Below are 21137 nucleotides of genomic sequence, written 5' to 3' on the forward strand. Positions count from 1 at the left end.
GTGGATTCGGGTTCGAGACCCGCCTGGGCAACTTGGCGAGACCTCGTCTCTACAATAAATCAAAAAATCAGCCAGGCGTGGTAGCACGTGTCTGTAATTCTGGCTACTCGGAAGGCTGAGGCGGAAGGATCGCCGGAGCCCAGCAGGCGAGGCTGCGGTGGCCGGGAGCGGCCACTGCACTCCAGTCTGGACGACCGAGTGAGACTCCAACTCAAGTGTGACAGTGTCATTGTGGCAGGCTCTGATGACCTGAGACCCTATGGCCACAGTGGCCTAAGCCCATTGCTATGGGTTCTCTGTTCCTTGTTCCTTGGTACCAGAGAAAAATGTGTAGCTCATGAATATCTTTCACTTACATAAGAAAAAAAATTTTTCACCTATGTTTTCTCATTGTTTTCCCGAGAGACCATACAACTGACTTTCCTTTTGTCATTGAGCATCTGTTAGTTAGTAAAGGCTCTGCAAACCTTCCCCCTCATCAGAGCGCACGCCATATGCCATCATCTGCTGGGGTTGCACTTTTTCCTGGTTGGCCGTCACCGCAAACTTGCTTGTGTCTGAAACACATTCATCATGGACTCGAGACTTTATTCAAAATTTGTGTTAACTCTGTAGTGCCAGAGGGTAGAAGGACCTTCTCTGAGCAGCTTGAATATTCAGGGTGCATACAAAAAATGACATCCAAGAATCTTATACCTTTTAATATCGGCCAGTAGCACCTCCTTGATGTGGGACTGTGCTTGAAATTTCTGAAGATTTAAAAGCACAGGATGGGAGTGGTGGCTCATACCTGTAATCCCAGCACTTTGGGAGGCTGAGGTGAGAGGACTGTTTGAGCCCAGGAATTCAAGACCAGCCTTGGGAAGCATAGCAAGACCTCATCTCTACCAAAAATAAAAAAACATTAGCGGGGCATGGTGATGTGCACCTGTAGTCCCAGCTACTTGGGAGGCTGAGGTAGAAGGATCACCTGAACTCAGGAGGTTGAGGCTGTGGTAGGCTATGATCATGCCACTACACTCCAGTCGACTAATTGATAGATAGGCAGATAGATAGATAGATAGATAGATAACTAAATAAATAAATCGATCCACTAAAGAGATATGCAGAGTGTAAACTGCTGGGCTCAGGTGATCCTTCTGCCTCAGTCTTCCAAGTAGCTGGAACTACAGGAGTGCATTACCGTGCCCAGCTAATTTTTATTTTTTAATTTTTTTATTGTAGAGCCAAGGTCTCACCATATTGCTCAGGCTGGTCTCGAACCCCTGAGCTCAGGCAATCCTCTTGCCTCTTCCTCCCAAAGTGCTAGAATTACAGGCATGGGCCACAGCACCCGGCTCTGTGTACAATTTTTATTTCTTGATTACGAAGGACTTTGTGTTGGTGTTCTCTCTAATGATGTGCAGAATTCAAAGCTGCCAATAAAACATAGGTCCATGTGCAAGCCAACTGAGCAATTCTCCAAAATGTTCAGTTCTTGCCACCACAGGTACAGAAAGTGCTCTAATGCCCTTTATACAGTGGGGTCTTCCTTTCACATACCAACAATCTTTCAGTGATCTTTAGCAGGAAGTGGCAAAACAATGGAAAGATTGCTCATTTGGGTCCTGGACAAATTCTCAATCAGTTTCCCATCACTACGGATCTTGATCACGTCTTCCTGCCTGAACACCCCTCAGGCCGATCAAATTCTTGTTTTCATCCGTTCAGCCAATACTGTATTCATCATTCTCTCTTGATGAGATGTTGTACTGTGGCCAGAATGCAGCATCCAGATACCTCAGTCCTGAAAATGACTGATAACTGATCAACCAGATGTGGGTTAACTTGTCACTCGCAAGAGGTGGCCTTTTCTTTGATGAACAAACCTTTCCAAGCTAAAATACAACCCGCTAGGCCTCGTCTACGTCCCATGAATTTCCATCGCCCGGTGAATTAAACGGTGCTACCTTTAAACAAAATCACAAATCTGTCTTCAGCATTTTCCCTCAAGCTGGCAGCGGAATAAATGTTAGCAATGCATTGCCATGCCCTTAAGTTCTCATCTGATCAAGGCAGTTCTTTTTATCCTGGAATCTTGACGGATATTGGTGAACTTGATAAAGAGTTATCACATTCATTCTTGACTTCATTCCCTTTAAATCTCGGAGTAGGCCAGGTGTGGTGGTTCAGCCTGTAATTCCAGCACTTTGGGAAGCCGAGGCGAGTGGATTGCCTGAGACCGAGGGTTCGAGACCAGCCCATATTAGCCAGGCGTGGTAGTGTGCACCTGTAGTTCTGGCTACTTGGAAGGCCGAGGCGGAAGAATCACTGGAGCCCAGCAGGTCGATGCTGGGGTGGACGTGAGTGTGCCACTGCACTCCAGCCTGGGTGACAGAGTGAGACTCTGATTCAAAAAAGAAAACCTCTGACTTTCACTCAGGAAGTGTGGGTAACATGGGGAGCAGTCATTATGAGGTACTACAATACTGTAGACTCTCTGGAAAAGACTCCACAAACTATCTGATGGCTCTTGGCTTCTAAAACAATCTTGTGGTCAGGGTGCTTCTTATTGGGGAATTTGCAGGAGAACGTTAACTCAGGAAAAATAGATATTTTATTTGCCTCTTGTCCTCTATTCCTCATGTCCTTATTTCTCTTGCATTTAATTACTCAGATGTTTATTTTAAAGGTAAAAAGTGTACCTTAATAAATTGAGACTGTTGTTTTTTCATTGGACATTGCCGTTAACTAAGGGGACTGAGTTATACAGAGAATGACATGCAGTTTCATCAAAATGTTCTTTGTCCTTTAGAGCTAAACATTCAAAACTAGTTCGGTGATGACTCCAGCCTTCCCTTTTTCCACCTCCCAGTATTAGACCTACTCGTTCTGAGAGCTCCTTACCTTCTCAAGATTGTTAACCAGAGTGGTTGTTGTCAAACTTTTTCAGTTCAAGGACCAGTTGAAAAGAGTTTTTTAAAAAATCTCTGAGTCCCCTTGCATCCATTCTCTATTTTTAACTAAATACTTCTACAAAAATAAAACATACATGGAAAGAAGTACACACATCATAAGTATACAGTTTAATTTTTTTTTTTTTAACAACTGAACACAGACACTTAAACAGATTAAGAAAAAGAAGGCTGGGCTTGGTGGCTCAGCCTGTAATCCCAGCACTTTGGGAGGCCAAGGCAAGTGGATTGCCTGAGCCTGCTGGTTCAAGACCAGCCCAGGCAACTTGGTGAAACCTCATCTCTACAATAAAATAGAAAATAGCCGGGTGCGGCAGCATATGTCTGTAGTTCCGGGCTACTCATAAGGCTGAGGCGGAAGGATCACTGGACACAGAAGGTTGATGCTGTGGTGGCCATGAGTGTGCCTGCCACTGCACTGCAGCCTGGGCTAAGGAGTAAGACTCCAGCTCAAAAAATAAGAAGAAGAAGAAAAAGAACATGGCCAGAACACTTAAAGCCCCTTTGTAGCTTTTTCTAATCTTGACCAAAGGAAAGGGTAACTAGTGTCCCTACCTTCTAAGACATAGATTAATGAGGCCTATTTTTGAGCTTTATATGACTAGACTTATAGGGTTGTACTTTTTCTTTTTCTTTTTTTTTTTTTTTTTGAGTTGACATTTCACTCTGTCACCCAGGCTGGAGTGTACTCTCAGAACCACCACAGCCTCAACCTGCTGGACTCAGGCAATCCTTCCACCTCAGTCTTCCAGGTAGCTGGAACCACAGGTGTGTACTACCACGTTGGGCTGATTTTTTAATTTATTGTACAGACAAGGTCTCGCCATGTTGCCCAGGCTGATCTCGAACCCCTGGGCTCAGGCAGGTCTCTTGCCTCTGCCTCCCAAAGTGCTGGGATTGCTGGCATGAGTCACCTTGCCTGGCAGAATTGTACTTGTTTGTGTATTTCTGGCTTCTTTCATACATTATGTTTGTGGCATCCATTCCCTCCACTGCATATAGTTGAATAGTATTCTGTTGTGTGAATATATCATATTTTATTTATTCATTCTATTCTTGATGAATATTTGGGTAGTTTTCTCTTTGGGACTAGTACTGCTGTGACCATTTTTTTAATGTGTTTTATACCTCATTTTCATTGGATATGTATGTAGAAATAGAATTACTAAGTACCAGAGTTTGAAGGTATGGCAGATTTCAGTAAATATTGACAAATGGCTTTGTAAGAAAGTTATATAAATTTCTCTTCCCACTGATGGTGTATAGACATTTAGATTTCTCCACATCTTCATCAACCCTTGAGATCTTGCTTGTGTGTTTTGACTTTAGCCATGTTGGTAGATGCTTTGTGCTATTGCTTTGTGGTCTTAAGTTCCATATCCCAGATAACCAATGAAGTTGATCACCTTTGCAAGCAAGCTGGTTGGTACTGAGCTGGAACATACTGGCATGGCCAGAATTTATTTTGGTAGATTGGTGTTTACTGGTTGTTAAATATTTTGGTAAATGCTGTTGTCTATGAAAACTTTGTTGAGTTACAGTTGACAAACAATAAATGCATACTTTTAAAGTGTAAAACTGGTGAGTTTTGACATGCGTAGGTACCTGTGAAACCATCATCACAATCAAGATATGGACATGTCCACCACCACCCCTGGAAGTTTCTCCATGTGCTTTTGCCATCTTGTCGTCCTGCCTCTCCCCTTCCCCAAGCCCTGCCTCAGGCAACCATGGATTTGCTTTCTGTTACGTATTTTAGGTTGTATTTCCTGGAATTTCCTTATATAAAAGGAACCATACACTAGATACTATTTTGTGTCCCTCTTCTTTCACTCAGCATAATTACCGTGAGATTCCTCTGTATTGGAGCATATATCAATCGTTCATTCCTCTTTATTGCCAAGAAATTTTTCAATATATGGATATACCACAGTTTATCAGTTCACCTCTTGATGAACAGTTGAGCTGTTTCTAGCTTTGGGCTATTACGACAAATAAAACTTCCATGAACACTCATGTGATTGAATAAAATAATGCCTTAATGTCTCTTGAGTAACTACCTAGAAGTGGAATGGCTGGGTCACTTGGGACATGTATGTTGAACTTTTAAAGAAATTTTCAAACTGTTTTCAAAGTGGTTTTATGATTTTATACTTCTTTGCAGCAGTGTATGAGGGTTCCAGTTCTTCCAAATCTACAGCCGTGGTTTGGTATGGCAGTCTTTTTAATTTTAGTAATTCCAGTAGTTATGTAGTGGTAGCTCATTGTGGTTTTGACTGACATTTGCCTAATGAGTAATGACATAAAGCATTTTTTTCATGGGGTTCGTCTGTCATATGTGTAATGTCTTCAGTGGCATTTCTGTTCAAACCGTTTACCCAGTGGACATGGGGGAAGGGTGCTCACTTTGCTATTATTGAATTTTGAAACTTTTAAAGTTCTCAATACAAATCCATTATAAGATATATGCTTTACACAGTTGTATCCTAGTCTATGATCTGTCTCATTATTTTAATAGAGTCTTTCAAGTAATAGAAGTTTTAAATTGTGATGAAGTTCAAATTATTGTTTTGGTTTTCTATGTGTCATACTTTAGTGTCATACCTAAGAAACATTGTACAAGCCAAGGTCACAGAATGTTCTCTCATGTTTTCTTTTAAAAGTTTATAATTTTATGTTTTACATTAGTCCCATGATTCATTCTGAGTGAATTTTTATATATACTGCAGGTGAGGGATCCTTTTTTTTTTTTTTTGCGTGTTGTTGTTTGTTTTATTTGTATACAATAGATATCTCATTGTTCCAGCACTGTTTTTTTTTTTTTTTCAAATATACTGTCCTTTTTCCTGGTTTACATGTAGATTGAACTTCCCTATTAGTGAGTTTTTGGGTTTTTTGGGTTTTTTTTAATCAAAGTCTTACTCTGTCGCCCAGGCTGGAGTGCAGTGACACATTCATGGCTACCACAGCCTCAGATTGCTGGGATTCCAAGTAGCTGCAACCACAGGCATGTGCCACCATGTCCAGCTAATTTTTATTTATATATGCATTTATTTATTTATTTATTTATTTATTTATTTATTTATTTATTTATTGTAGAGATGAGATCTCACCAAGTTGCCCAGGCTGATCTTGAACTCTTGGGCTCAGACAGTCCTCTCACCTCTGCCTCCCAAAGTGCTGGGATTACAGGCATGAGCCACCATTTCCCGGCCTTCCATCAACACAAGACCTATGCCATAGATTTCGTTTTTTAATTGATGTCTTCTAATAATTAGTCCTAATTTTATTTTACTTTCAGTGAGGCCATTCTAATTGCCTTGAAGCAGTAGATCATAGTTTCTGCTGGTTTTAAATCCCTTCCAAATTATACATGGCTATACTAGTCAGTATCCTCCAAAAGTACTATGTGTTTATTCATTCATTCCTTCATTTAACAAATATTTATTGAGGGATGATTATGTGTTGTATACTCTTCTTATTACTGGGATTATAGCAGTGAACTGGATTGAGTTACTGCCCTTGAAGAGACTACTTTCTGTCATGCAAGACATACAGTAAAGAATAAATATAGGCCAGGTGTGGTAACTCAAGTCTGTAATCCCAGAACTTTGGGAGGCCAAGGTGAGAGGATTGCCTGAGCCCACAGGTTCAAGAACAACCTGGACAACATGGTGAGACCTCATCCCTACAATAAATCAAAAAATTAGCTAGACATAGTAGCACATGCCTGTAGTTCCTGCTACTTGGAAGGCTAAGGTGGAAGGATCGCCTGAGCCCAGCAGGTTGATGCTGGGGTGGCCGTGAGCATGCCACTGCACTCCAGCCTGGGCAGTGGAGTGAGACTCCAACTCAAAAAAAAAAAAAAGAATAAATATATGACAGGTAGGGTTATAAATTTTTAAAAATGCAGGGTCAAGGAAAACACAGTAATGGACATGACCTAGAGTCCTATTTTAATTAGGATCATCAGTGTCTCAATAAAGGTCGCATATGCAAAAAGAACCAAAGAGAGGAATAGGAAAAGTCATGTCAATATCTAGGCAAAGAGTATTCCAGGCAGAGCAAAAATAAACCCATAGATATTGAAGAAATGCATTTGGAATGTTTAAAAAAATAACTGCAGAGGATTCTTGGGGTATTTGAATTGAGAATTTTAGACCTTGAGGAAACCCTTGACAGTATCCACATCCAGAATTGCTGGTAGATCTCATCTGCAAAGCCCATTCAGTGGATTGGCAGTGAACGCCTACAGCCAGCAGATTTTTCATATAAAGGCACAGATTGTTCAGTTTTGTGGACCATACAATTTCTGTTGCAATTGTACAAATCTGTTGATGCATAAAAGCAGCCATAGACAATATGTAAGCAAATTGACACAGAATCGTTGTGCTCCAGTAAAACTTTATTTTACAAGTAGCAAGTGGATCTGGCCTTTGGCGTCTTCTAACCCGAATATGGTGTTGGTCAGCCTTACTCGAATCTTTCAGGGGATAGATGCATCAGTAATTCTATCATGGACTTACATGCGGCACCCAACAATGTGTTTGGTGTAGTGAGTTACAACAGCCTCCTCCTGATACTGATAAAACCAGGGAAATTCTCACAAACTGTTGGTGGAAAGTTAAGACTCTGGCCTCCCACATAGTTTTGTTATCCTAGTTGTCCTTACCCCTCCAGATGTGTCACAGATCACTTCATCTATTTGATGACAGAGCCTTGGGGGTTTCATTCCTCTCAAATGCATCCTGTCTAGCCAGAATCAGCGTAAGCCTGGAACCGAGCCTTAATGCCACTGGTCACGTTCAGAATTAGAAGGACTTCTACAGGGTTTTGACCTATTCTGTTTATGCTTACACAGAAAAACAAATGAAAAACTCTGCTGCTTGTCTCTGAATCTGGAGCATGGGTGGGAATGGAATCAACTGTGTTCCCTGCCACTGATCAGTCCTCCTAGGAAAAAAAAAAATGGAGGGAGTAGAGAGTAACCTGGCCCAATGAGGAAGAGGAATAGATCTTTAATTCAAAGGACAGCTTGCAGAGACTGGGCAATTGCATGAGAAATACTAAAATCAGCCTTCTTATTTTAAATTTTAAACAAATCAAAGGAGATTTGATTAATTAGAATATAGACTAAACTTTATTTTTAAAAGAGTCCCAAAATATGATGGCATAAATAAGACAGAAGTTTACTTCTTCCTTGTGTAATATAGTCTAGAGGTAAATGGTTCAGACTGGCAGAACAGCTATGCTCCACATGGACATTCAGAGATCCAGGTTATTTGCATCCTGTGACTTTGCCTTTCCCTGGGCTGCTGTTCTCATCTCTATGATCTATGCAGAGTCCTGCAGCATTCCTGCTGATAGGGAAGGGGCAAGGTAGCAAGTGGAAGGTGAGAAATTACTCTAAGGAAGTGAAATGGAACACACACAGCATGACTGATCACATTTTGTTAATGAGAACATGGCCACACCTAGCTGCAAAGGAGGCTGGGAAATGTAGTGTCTATGTGAGTAGCCATGTGCTCAGCTAAAAACCTACTAGTATGGAAAAAAAAGGGAGAGATGAAATCGAGGAGGAGGAAGGTTCTGGTATTAACAGTTTGCCACAGGGTTTATAAAAAGAGGTAAAAAAAAATTTTGTCTATTTTTACCTAATGTATAAAGAATAATGCCAAATATTAAATGGTACTGTAGAATTTACAAAATAATCTTTCTCAAGCTGGACATGGTGGCTCACACCTATAATTCCCGTATTTTGGGAGAATGAGGTGGGAGGCTTATTTGAGACAAGAAGTTTGAGACAAGAAGTTTGAGACCAGCCTGGACAACATAGTGAGACCCCTATCTCTAAACAAAAAAAATTTTTTTAATTAGCCAGGCATGGTGGTATCACACACATGTAGTCCCAGCTACTCAAGAGGCTGAGGCAGGATTGCTTGAGCCCAGAAGGTTGCTGTAATGAGCCATGACTATGATACTTCATTCCAACCTGGGTGACAGAGTAAGACCATATGCCAAATATATATATATATTTTTTGCATACATTTATTGCATTTAACTCTTCAGCATTATCTTCCTTTGAATTAGAGGTTACCATTCGAAATGGACATGCTCTTCATTTACAAACAAAGAGAATAAGCAAGTCTCTGAAGGATTATGAGATTACCTAAATCCACACAACTAAACACAGAGTCAAGACTTCAACCCAGGGCTTTTCACAGGCTCAGAGCTCTACCAGTTCCTGTCACTTATCTTCCTTAACATCTGTTGAAGAAAATAATTATTTATGACACTTGGGAAAGATAGGCCAACTTTAATCAAGGGTCCCCATTACACTAGCTGTAGGACTGCTGACACATGGTCTTGCAGTGAAGGAGAGAGATTGAACTTGACTCTGACTCCATTCAGGACAAAAGAGAACTTATAACCAAGGAGCCCAGTAGGCCCAGTGGATAGAAAATCACTAAGAGGAAACATTAAGGATAGGGCAGTTTCTGGCTTAACTGACAACAAGCTAGGGTGATAGATATCTGGGGTGTTCGGATACTGTAGAGGATAAGAAACATTTTTGTTTGTTTGTTTGAGTCAAGGTCTCACTCTCTCTCGCCCAGGCTGGAGTACAGTGGCACCATCGTGGCTCACTAAAGTGTCAACCTTCTGGGCTTAGGCGATTCTCTCGTCTCAGCCTCCTGAGTAGCTGGGACTACAGGTGTGCACCACCATACCCAGCTAATTTTTTTTTTTACTTTTTATAGAAACGTGGCTTCACTGTGTTGCCCAGGCTGTTCTTGAACTCCTGGTCTTAAGCTGGTCTCCCATCTTGGCCTTCCTCCTAAAGTGCTGGAATGACAGGCGTGAATCACCACACCTGACAGAGATAATATCTTTCATTCCCATCCTTAGGTTCATGGCTGAGGCCCCTAAACAAAAGACAGATTAACAAAAAAGCATACAATTGTTTCTAAAATAAGTTTTATGTGATACAGTCACCTTTAGAAATGAAGACCCAAAGACACAGGTAAGCCTGTGTATTTTTTTTTTTTTTTTTTGCTAAGTTTAATGAAGAGTGGACAGTCATGCTGAAGTATGAATGGACAAAGAAGGTATCCCCTAATGGTAATAAACTGGGGGGAAATTAGCAAGGCCTGTTTGCTCTTCTGTGTCTGTCTTCAGACTTAAGGGTGATCCTTTCCTTCACTACAGGGAGGGCACTTCCCAAAGGAAGGTCTGATTACCTGTGTCAGGGGAGAAGGATGAGGGGAAAGGGAGAATGACCTTCCTGCTTCTGCTGTTTTCTCATATATAGCCAAGGTGCCATATTTTGGGGCAGCGTCAATACCAAGAGTGAGGGGTTTGCCCTAAAATGCTTTAGCAAGATTCTGGCTCAAACTGGATTCTGCAAGGATAGAGAGAAAGCCCAAAGTTGGAACGCGTCAAGCTGAGGAATCAGAGGAGCCCGATTAAGGTTTTGGTCAAAGGAAAGAGTCTTTGTTACACTAAATTCTCTAGAGGTTCTCCTGTGCCGCTGTGTTCACCAAGTGGAACGTCTCATCAGACACTAGTGTGTAGTGCAAAAACCCGAAGACCTGGATTAAAATGCAAATGACTAGGACCCAACCCTAGACATTTTCATTAGGTAGTCTTGGGTGTGAGGCCCAGAGCCACCATGCTCTGAGAGTCATTGCAGTGGCTCTTACATTTTCTCATGGCATTTGGCTTAAACAGAGAGGGGAGGCATTTCATATTTCTGTCTATTCTTTCCCTCCCTTGATTATGTGTTTCCTTAAGTTTTGAAACTGCTGCCTTGGAAAAATCTTTACTGATTTTTTTGCAGCATCTCTGACTCAAAAACAAGCAAACAATGACAAAAGGCAAACAAACAAACAAACAAACAAAAAACTAATTTTGGAAGCCACTACTGTGTTCTCCAAGAGAAATTTTCAAAGCCCTTGACTGAGTTAGATGATGAGAAGATGGCTTTACACCCTGCAGTTTGAATGAAGAGAGAAAACTATCATTTTTCACCGAAAGTACTTCTATTGTATTCACATGTGCGTGTGTGTGTGTGCATGCACACACGCGTACATGCGTGTGTGTTCGTGTGCGTGTGTGTGTGTAATGTGCTTATGTACTTATCATTTTCCCAAGAGAAGTTTCACAAGGATTTCTCTCTGACTTTATGTTACCCTGACAATTCCCACTCTATCACATTGGGCTTTTTTATTTGCTTTTTTCTCTGTCAGAACCAGGATGAATTTCAACTCCATTCCCTCTCTCCGCCTCTCTGATGTATTTGTACTTTTTACATTTCCCTTTCCCTGTAGAATCTGAAGGAAATTCCTTTGGGCTTTTAGCTTTCCCTCAGAGTCAGAAACTTTTGTGTTGCTAATAGAACTTAGCTTCATTAGCATTTCAAATCCTGGGATGTGCTTAGAGATCAGAGTAAGATCTGAGGGGCTCTCTGGCCACAACCTGATACATCAAACCTGTTTAACAGTAATCTCCGGTGACCAGTGCCTTTGACCTTATTTCTGCCAGCATTTCTCATCAGAAAATCCTTTTCAGGGGTTCTAGAGAAAGAGATTTTCAGGTTCTGAGAAGTTTTACTTTTGTCCTTCTTCCTGCTCTATATTTTGCCTGCCTTTAAAAGCCATACTCTGCTTCTTCGCCTTTGGGGGTGAGATCACGGGCGGATGAGGGGTCAGAGGACAGATGGGTGGGTAGATGGTAAGTGGGTAGATGGATAATTAGAAGGGTAGATGGATTGGTAGATGAATAAAGTCCATGGATGGATGGGTGGATATCAGATAGGCCGATGGATGAAAGGAAAGATAACAGAAGCTAAGACATGATAGAGAGACAGTGCAAGTCTTCCTTTTTGTGAGATGCCCTTGTCATTTAATTACTACAATTGGCCTTTAAGCTCCTGAGGCTGGACACCACTTATACAAAAAACAGTGAGTCCTGTGACCTGTTTTGTCTCTCCCAGGAGCAGCAGGGTGGGGCTTGTCAAGTATTCTGTTGCCATTCTGTTTGTTTGTTTGTTTGTTTGTTTGTTTTGAGTTGGAGTCTCACTCTGTCGCCCAGACTGGAGTGCAGTGGCCGCTCCCGGCCACCGCAGCCTCGACCTGCCGGGCTCCGGCGATCCTTCCGCCTCAGCCTTCCAAGTAGCTGGAACTACAGGCGCGCGCGACCACGCCTGGTAATTTTTTTGATTTATTGTAGAGATGAGGTCTCACTGCCCAGGCGGGTCTCGAACCTGCGGGCTCAGGCAATCCACTCACCTCAGCCTTCCAAAGGCGCAGGATTACAGGCTGAGCCACCGAGCCCGGCTGATTCGGTGTCTGTTTTGAGAAGTAAAAGAAACCATCCTCCTTTATGGCATATATAAAAATGCTTCCGTGCAGCGGTACTTAACCAAGCCTGCACAGCAAAACCTTCTAGAAAGCCAACCTGAAATGGGCATTCCGGTTAAAAACAACGACTCTGACAGAAGATTCTGTGGACCTGGGAGCAGTAATATTTGAGCAGCATTAAGCGATGTGTACCTGACTTCATTTTCCCCTTGCAGACATGACATTGCACTGACGTTTTCTAAGTACTTAGTATATGTCAGGCAATGGTCTATGTGCTTTTTATTTAATCATTCCCGTAACCCTTTGACGTAGGCACCATTAATATCTCCATCTTACAGGTAAGGGGAAGCAGAGGTGAAGTTACCCACCTCAGGTGAGACAGCTAAGAGGAGGCAAAGCTAGGGTTTAAAACACAGTCGGTGTCTAAACTCTTTGGTCCCAACAACCATGTTACACTGACCTTAGAGCTCTGTGCTCCACAGAAGTTTCTGTGGTGATGGAAATTTTCTATGTCCACGCTACCATCTTTCTTAAAAATTTTATTTATTGTAGAGACAAGGTCTTGCCCTATTGCCCAGGCTGGTCTTGAAACCACTGGTTCAGACAGTCCTCTTGCCTCGGCCTCCCAAAGTGCCGGAATTACAGGCTTGAGCCACCATACCTACCCTGTCATTTTAACAGCCACTAGCCACATGAGGCTTTTGAGTATTGAAACGTGGCTAATGTGACTGAGAACCTGAATTGATAATTAATTTAAACATCCCAGTCTAAGAGTCGACTAATAAATAGTCTCTGTTTATACGTATGATCTCAGAAAATGAAGTACCGAATTAGGAATGAAGGCCAGCATCTCAGTCATAGACACAATCCCTTATTAATAATCGTAGCATGAAATCATTTCGAAGCACTCTTAGAAGCCTTATGCTTGGAAAACCTCCATCCTTGGAAAGAGTCTCGCTGTTCTTCTAAGCACTCTGCAACTAGGTGGCACATCTAATCTTAACTCATTGGAAGAGTTATTGAGATGAGAACAACAACAACAAAAAAATCAGAAAAACACAGGGAAGTCCCAAGCAAGTTGCAGCATGGTAGTGTCACTGGCATGCGTTCCCAGGAGTCATCGTCACATTTTCCATCTCCCAAATACTGCCATCATATGTGGGGGTGGGGTGGGAATGTTGATGGAAAGGATGGAACTTGAAAGCAGGGCTTGGTGGTGGAAGAAGAACGGGCATCTGCACACATTTTGAAGGCAGGGATGCCGTCCAACTCCCCTTCTTAGAGAAGGAAGCAGAGAGAGTGAAATAGAAAAGCAAGAAATGACGAGCCAGGAGAGAAGGAAAGATGATTCTGGGTGAAGTAATATAACACACTCTGGATGAATAATAGATATAAGAGCCACATTATTCTTCATGGGATATACAAGTTGAAACTGAGTGGAGATTTTAAAAGAGAAGGAAGATTACAGTGTTAACAAAACCCAAATGTATATAGCTAGGTTGTATAAGAAGAGACCCGGCGATGGAGAATGCAGAGAAATTGCTCACTGCTGGTTTAAAGTGGAGGTGGCCCAACCATCAGCTTTTGTAAATAAAGTGTGACTAAGCACACCATGCCCACTCATTTATATCTAGTCTATGGCTCTCACAGACTACAGCAACAATGTGGAACAACTGTTACAGAGACTCTATAGCCTGCAAAGCCTAAAATATTTCCTATGATCCTATACAGAAAATGTTTATTGACCTCTGTTTTAGAACAAAGCATATATTACCATAACCATTTTGAAGTACAGTTTTGTGTGGCCATCTAATATTAAAATGCACATCATCTTTGTTCTGTCAATACTGCTACTATAATTTTATCCAAGCCGGGCTCAGTGGCTCAGCCTGTAATCCCGCACCTTTGGGAGGCTGAGGTGAGTGGATTGCCTGAGCCCGCGGGTTCGAGACCCGCCTGGGCAACTTGGTGAGACCTCATCTCTACAATAAATCAAAAAAATTAGCCGGGCGTGGTAGCACGCGCCTGTAGTTCCAGCTACTTGGAAGGCGGAGGCGGAAGGATCGCCGGAGCCCAGCAGGTCGAGGCTGCGGTGGCCGGGAGTGGCCACTGCACTCCAGTCTGAGCGACAGAGTGAGACTCCAACTCAAAAAAAAAAAAAAAAAAAAATTTTATCCAGAAGGTATATTGGTACATATGCCCACAGGGCTTCTTGTAGTTCTGAAAAATTAGAAACAACCTATTTGTCCAATAACTGGGCACTGATTAAATGAATTGCAGTGCATTAATATAAAGAGAGTCTAGTAAATGTTTTTCTTTTTCTTTTTTTTGAATCTGAGTCTTATCCTGTCACCCAGGCTAGAGGGCAATGGCACGCTTATGGCCGCTGCAGTCTCGACCTGCTGTGCTCAGGTGATCCTACTATCTCAACCTCCTGAGTAGCCAGAACTATAGGCGTGTGCCACCACAACCAGCTCATTTTTTCTTTTTTAAAAAATTTGAGTCAGTCTCTCTCTGTCACCCAGACTGGAGTGCAGTGGCATGCTCATGGCCACTGCAGCCTTGACTGCTGGGCTCAGGTGATTTTTCTGCCTCTGCCTTCCAAGTAGCTGGAACCACAAGCATGTGCCACCACTCCCACCTAATTTTTTTGATTTATTGTAGAGATGAAGTCTGGCCATGTTGCTCAGGCTGGTCTTGAACCTCTGAGCTCAGACAATCCTCTTGTCTCAGCCTCCCAAAATCTGAGATTACAGATTTGAACCACCATGGCTGGCCATTTTTTTTTTTTTTTTTTTTGTGGAAACGAGGTCTTGCTATGTTGCCCAGGCTGGTCTTAAACTCCTGAGCTCAAGCAATCCTCCCACCTCAGCCTCCTAAAGTGCTGGGATTCCAGACATGAGTCATCATACCTGGTCAATTTTTTTCTTAAGGAGATAGTTCCATATGTACTATTTATTTTGAGGGGATATTATATATTGCTAAATGTAAAAAATGTTATAGAACAGTATGTATCATAAGACTGTATTGATGTAAAAGCAACAATCTCTTGTTTGCAAAGAGATGCAGATACATATGCCTGGCACCTCTCATGGTGCCAGCACATGGTATGTCCTCGACATTTGATGAGTGAATACTCATTTTCACTTTTTTGCTTTATGTCTTTTAGTCTAGACTTCCCAAATTTTCATGAGTATGTATTACTTTTTAAAAATTAAACTTAAGACTGGGCCCACTGGTTCATACCTGTAATCCCAGCACTTTGGGAGGCAGAGGAGAGAGGATTGCCTGAGTCCAGGGGTTCAAGACCAGCCTGGGCAAGGCCTTGTCTCTATAAAAAAAATCAAAAAATTAGCCGAGCATGGTGGCACACACCTATAGTTCCAGCTATTTGGAAGGCTGAGGCAGAAGAATCACCTGAGCCTAGCAGGTCGAGGATGCAGTGGCCATGAGCGTGCCACTGCACTCCAGCCGGGGTGACAGAGTGAGACTCCAACTCAAAAAAAAAATAAAAAAGGATCCAGCCGGGCTTGGTGGCTCAGCCTGTAATCCCGCACCTTTTGGAGGCTGAGGTGAGTGGATTGCCTGAGCCCGCGGGTTCGAGACCCGCCTGGGCAGCGAGACCTCATCTCTACAATAAATCAAAAAATCAGCCGGGCGTGGTAGCGCGCACCTGTAATTCCGGCTACTCGGAAGGCTGAGGCAGAAGGATGGCCGGAGCCCAGCAGGCGAGGCTGCGGTGGCCGGGAGCAGCAACTGCACTCCAGTCTGGGCAACAGAGTGAGACTCCAACTCAAAAAAAAAGGACCCAAAAAAGGACACAGTGGCCAACCCTCAAGATGGAGAGGCTTGTTTGAAGAAGAATATGTGTTTCTTTCTTGGGTTCCTAAGAAGACCCTGTCTCCATACTGACAGCTAGAGCCACCTTGCAAGTCCATGCTTGGAAAGTACATTGGTATCTTCTGGTACAAGATCCACAATCATCAGCATTCCCGTGATGGTAACAGGCATTCATATTGAAGGGGAAGAAGCAGATCTGTGTGTTATTAGTGTCAGAAATGTCCTCCTACCCACTCCACCACCAATACAAAAGCAGCTCTTCCTGGGAGTATGGGGAGGTCTGGGCACAGTCTTGCCACTTGCTTGTGCTGGCCACACATGCCTGCCTGGGCTTCCTTGCTGAAGCTCACACATCACTCAGTGCTAGCCACTTGTTTTTGTGGCAGAACTGGGGAAAGAGGGGATTCACAGGAAAAACAAACTTAAAAAACAAGCATAAATAAGTAAATAATAGCCGGGCTCGGTGGCTCAGCCTGTCATCCCGCGCCTTTGGGAGGCTGAGGTGAGTGGATTGCCTGAGCCCGCAGGTTCGAGACCCGCCGGGGCAGTGAGACCTCATCTCTACAATAAAATCAAAAAATCAGCCGGGCGTGGTAGCGCATGCCTGTAATTCTGGCTACTGGGAAGGCTGAGGCGGAAGGATCGCCGGAGCCCAGCAGGTCGAGGCTGCAGTGGCTGGGAGAGGCCACTGCACTCCAGTCTGGGCGACAGAATGAGACTCCAACTCAAAAGAAAAAGTAAATAATAAAACAAGGCTGAGTGCAGTAGTTTACACCTGGAATTCCAGCGCTTTGGGAGGCCAAGGAAGGAGGATTACTTGAACCCAAGAGTTCAAGAGCAGCCTGGGCAACATAGCAAGACCTCATCTCTACAAAAATATTAGCCAGGCATGGTGGTGTGCCCCTAGAGTCCCAGTTACTCAGGAGGCTGAGGTGGGAGGATTGTCTGAGCCCAGGAGGTCAAGGCTGTGGTGAGTCATGATGGTGCCACTGGACTCCAGTCTGTGTGACAGAATGAGGACCCTGACTCAATCAATTAATCAACATGAAAGAGATAGGCATGTTTAAAATAATCAGTGTCCATCTCCCGCACCCCACGCCAGGCTCTGCCTGGTACCTGATACCCAGTGCCTAGGATGGAAGCTATTTCTGTGCCTGTGAGAATCTTCTCATTAAGACATCACAAGGTATCAGTCCAATTTCGAACACAGCCAGCTGCAATACTGGTGCACAGAAATGACTGTTCTTTCTTCGGAAAAGCCTCCGGTTCAAACATGTTTGCAGAGCGTGATTCATGGTGTTTCTTTCTGGATTGTCCAGTGGGTAATTGCTGCACGAAAACCAGAGAAACAGATGTAGACCCTGAACCCTGGCTATAAATTTTTGTTTTATGATTATGGGTTTCAAATGTGCTGTGTCACACTGACAAATATACAGTTACTCTGAAACAGAATGGATTTTGCTCTCAAACTTTTGCTTTCTGTTTTTTACTTTTTGTTTGCTTGTTGGTTGGAAATACTTTCATTAGACCATTGATCAAACACAAAGAAAATAGAGGCGATAAGAGATAGCAGAATGTTGTTTTATGCCATGTCAGGAAGATATCTGGGGAGGTTCTGACTGTTTGACTAATGTTTAAAAGATATCAATAATTTAAATTTCATTATGGACACATTAGTCCATTTTTCTCTTTCTACCCTATTCACTAATTTTATTGTACGTAGATATGTATTTAAAGAATTGTGGCTTACACGTCTTTCCTTAATTTTATTTAAGGAATTTGGAGTCAGAATCAAGTTTCCAAGAAGTGTGAGAATTAGACTTACTGATGAAAAATAACAAGAAATGTGTGGCTAAATTGTGAGTTTGTTTTATAAATTAATACTTGGATTAAGTAATAGCTCTAATCATTGCTATCACCATAATTAATTCATGATGAGAAATGATGAATTGACTAGTGAATACGGTTGCATTCTAAGAGACTCATAATATTCCATTCACAGGATTTAAATACTGATCGTTCACTTCAAGAGTCAAGTTCATTTCTCTACAGTTGAGAAACCTCAAGGTAATTAGAAATTTAAAACTTTCTTGTGCAAAGAAAGAAAGCAAGTCCTCCAAACCCTACCACACACACAGAGACACACACAGACACACACTGTGTTATGGTTTTTGTGTAAAAACACTGTATAGGGGTAAGCAATCTGGGAGCAGTTTTCTTTCGAGATGAGGATGATTCTCTAGTTTAAGAAGTGAGAATGGGCCAGTGGCTCAGCCTGTAATTCCGCGCCTTGGGAGGCCGAGATGAGTGAATTGCCTGAGCCCGTGGGTTGGAGACCCGCCTGGGCAACTTGGTGAGGCCTCATCTCTACAATAAATAAAAGAAAAAACCAGCTGGGTGTGATAGCACATGCCTGTAGTTCCAACTACTTGGAAGGCTGAGGCAGAATGATGGCCGGAGCCCAGCAAGTCGAGGCTGTGGTGGCCGGGAGCGGCTACTACACTCCAACTCAAAAGAAAAAAAAGAAATGAGAATGGGCCAGGCGCCGTGGCTCAAGCCTGTAATCGCAGCAATTTGGGAGGCCAAGGTGAGAGGATTGCCTGAGGTGAGGGGTCGGAGACCAGCCTGGGCAATTGGTGAGACCTTGCCTCTACAATAAATCACAAAAAAATAAAATAAAATAAGCCAGGTGTGGTAGCGCACGCCTGTAGTTCCTCGACCTACTGGGTGCAGGAGGTGGAAAGATCACCTGCGCCCAGCAGGTCGAGGCTGTGGTGGCCATAAGCATGCCACTGCACTCCAGACTGGGCAACAGAGTGAGACTCAGACTCAAAAAGAGAGAGAGAGAGAGAGAGAGAGAGAGAGAGAGAGAGAGAGAGAGAGAGAAAGAAAGAGAGAGAAAGTGAGAATGAACTAAATCTGGGGGATACCCATCCTCATCTTCCCTGTGACCAGCTCATCCATCTGGAAAGATGTCTATCACGGAAGTCTGGCAGCCTCCCCTGGATAGCAGATACCTGTGCACACACATACCTGTCAGTTGTGGTGTGTTGCTCACCTCTAGCTTAAGTCCCTCCTGCTTTACTTTGAATATAGCTGCTTCCTCCCCTCTCAAAGTCGGTCACCTTTTCATCTACCTCCATTATCGGGTCTAAATGAGCTCAGTTTCCAAGGAACTCTGAGGACCTTTAAAAAGCATTTGGTGCTATAAGCCTCATGGACCAAGTAGAAATTGGCACATATTGTAGTGCTTTGTGTATCTTTACAACTACCTTAATGACAGCGTGTTAAGTGTTTTGTAAATTCCTCTGTGCTGCCTTGCTTAAAATGTGTGTTTTCTTTGTAGTGAAAGAAGGGTTTCTTATAATAAGTCTCTGTTACAAAATGATGGCCATATAAAAGAGAGCGGGAGAAAAAGAAAAATAACAAACACAGATTCAGCAAAATCTCACCCCTTGATCGCCCTGAACTTTTCAATAGCAAGAACCGGGCTTGCTGGGCTGAAAATTGTTTTAATGTACCTTCATAAAAGGATCTTTGACTTGGGAAGTGTGTGCGACGCATACTTTTCATGTCACACCACGAGTGCCACTTAGCAACTCTGCCAGACAGAGCAGTGTTTCAGCATGGGGTGGGGTGCCCCCTGACAGGCTTTTAAAAGGCCTGGATGCCAGTGCACATTCCAGCACTCTCCACAGAAAGGAGAAGGGAACAGCACTCTGTAATTCCCTGCGTTGGGCAAGGAGGCGCTTCCTCCCCTCCCACCCACTTGCCCGCCCTGTTTTGTGGGAGAATTATAAGTAAATGCTAGAGAGGCCCGAGGAGGAGGGAGGGTGTTTTAATTCCTCCCCAGAGTTTTCTTTCTTTGATGTACCTTTTCTCCTTTAAGCAAGTTGTGTGCAATGGCTGCAGGGTAGATTGACTCTCCCTCTGAAGAAGCCCTGCTCTGCCTGGGTTGATTTGTAAATATTGCATCTCTCCTTCTCAGTGTTTTAGAATGGCTGGAAGCTACTCCTTCCTTGTAGTTTGGGTCAGTGTGGGAGGTATAAAAAAAGTCATTTAAAACATTGCTCCATTTTATTAAGCAAAAAAGATCGGGCAGAGCTGGTGTGGGTGAAAGCTGGCCCTTGAAAATATAAAAACCTTCATACTTAAAACAGTGTTCAAAATGTGTGCTGTGGCGTGTGTATACGTGCGTGATGAGACGACCAACAGGGCTATTTGGGATGCCGGCAAAGTAATTTTCACATTGGGCTGCTATCCGAGGGAGCTGGGTTCTCCTCAGGGTCTGAGCTGTGTGACCTTGGATAGGTCTCATTCTCCCTGGGCTTTTGTTTTTCCATTTGAAAAACGGGAGAATGCGTCACAGCAACCACTGACTCCAGGATATTTGCGTGGTGTCATACAAAGGTTATTTCTGTCCTCCCAGGAACCCACTGAGGTGGGTGGTGTTCTGTGCCCAATTTACAAATGAGGAAAATGCAGGCCCAGAGAGGTTCCATACTTGTCCCAGAGCCCAGAGCTGGTCAGTGGCCGAACGGGAACCGGAATAGTGTTTGGTTTGACGCTCGACCCCCATGCCCTTGGTAACTGTGGCTCTCTCAGGTCCAGATCTAAAACCCCGTATAGCCGTGAGACTGCATGTTTGGGGCCGGGGTGAGTAATTCTTGACTACCTTCTGCCTGTCTCCTGGAGAGGATTTTACAAAGTCCATGGGTCTCCCGAAAGCTGGAGGGCCGAGCCAACGCAGATGCCTGCAGCCAGGGCTCGCAAGCAGAAGAAAGAGCAAAGCAACTATGGAATGGAAAGTTTCCCCGCCCAAGGCTGCCCCAAGGGGTGGCCATTCTCCGTGCTCCGCTTCCAGGGCCTGGCCTGGGCTTTTTCGGGGGTGGAAAAATACATAAGTTACGAGGAATTTAACAGACAGAGAGGCGCGGGGAGGAATTTAAAGGGTGGGCTGGCGGGGAGGGGGCGAGGCCGGGTG

At 43.4% G+C, this 21137-nt stretch overlaps 1 protein-coding gene across 1 annotated transcript in view; it reads left to right on the plus strand.

Annotated features, from left to right (window-relative positions):
• Positions 1-21137, plus strand: part of RARB (retinoic acid receptor beta) — a 434621-nt gene that overhangs the window by 231727 nt on the left and 181757 nt on the right. The gene's annotated exons all lie outside the window — the stretch shown is intronic.

This window comes from Carlito syrichta, unplaced genomic scaffold (assembly GCF_000164805.1).
Source record: "Carlito syrichta isolate Samal-C Ts95f unplaced genomic scaffold, Tarsius_syrichta-2.0.1 Scaffold303979, whole genome shotgun sequence".
Classification (NCBI taxonomy): domain Eukaryota; kingdom Metazoa; phylum Chordata; class Mammalia; order Primates; family Tarsiidae; genus Carlito; species Carlito syrichta.